Source organism: Austrofundulus limnaeus, unplaced genomic scaffold (genome assembly GCF_001266775.1).
Source record: "Austrofundulus limnaeus strain Quisiro unplaced genomic scaffold, Austrofundulus_limnaeus-1.0 Scaffold1616, whole genome shotgun sequence".
Taxonomy (NCBI): Eukaryota; Metazoa; Chordata; class Actinopteri; order Cyprinodontiformes; family Rivulidae; genus Austrofundulus; species Austrofundulus limnaeus.
This window is the reverse complement of record NW_013954018.1, coordinates 27,756-28,512: the sequence shown is the minus strand read 5'-3', so window position 1 is coordinate 28,512 and position 757 is coordinate 27,756.

Sequence of the window (757 nt, the reverse complement as noted above, 5' to 3'; positions counted from 1 at the left end):
CACAGCAGGGACCCTCTGAAGCCATTGTATGGGACTGATAACACCTAATAACATCCATTTCATGGACTGATAACATCAGAATGCCCTGGTTTTCTCTGGGTACAACACACAAACATGGACAGAGGGCCGCCTTCAGGCTGCTGGTGAAAAACAGATCTCAACGGGATCAGCCTGGATAACAAATAAATAAAATACACCCAACTTCACATTTCTCCCCTGATTGATCCGTCTGGACATGTTGACTTCATTCATCTGTTCATGTGTGTCATCATGAAGAAAACAGCTGAACATGATGTGAACAGCTTCATTTATGAGACAAACGTTACACAACGCAACACACCAGAGCCTGTCAGGAAACCCAGGGAGGGAAGAGGAACAAACAGGGTCACAATCAGGAAATCATCCTGAAATCCTCCTGAATTCATCCTGAAATCCTCCTGAAATCATCCTAAAATCCTCCTGAATTCATCCTGAAATCCTCCTGAATTCATCCTCAAATCCTCCTGAATTCATCCTCAAATCCTCCTGAATTCATCCTGAAATCCTCCTGAATTCATCCTGAAATCCTCCTGAAATCATCCTAAAATCCTCCTGAATTCATCCTGAAATCCTCCTGAAATCCTCCTGAAATCCTCCTGAATTCATCCTGAAATCCTCCTGAAATCCTCCTGAAATCCTCCTGAATTCATCCTGAAATCCTCCTGAAATCCTCCTGAAATCCTCCTGAATTCATCCTGAAATCCTCCTGAATTCATCC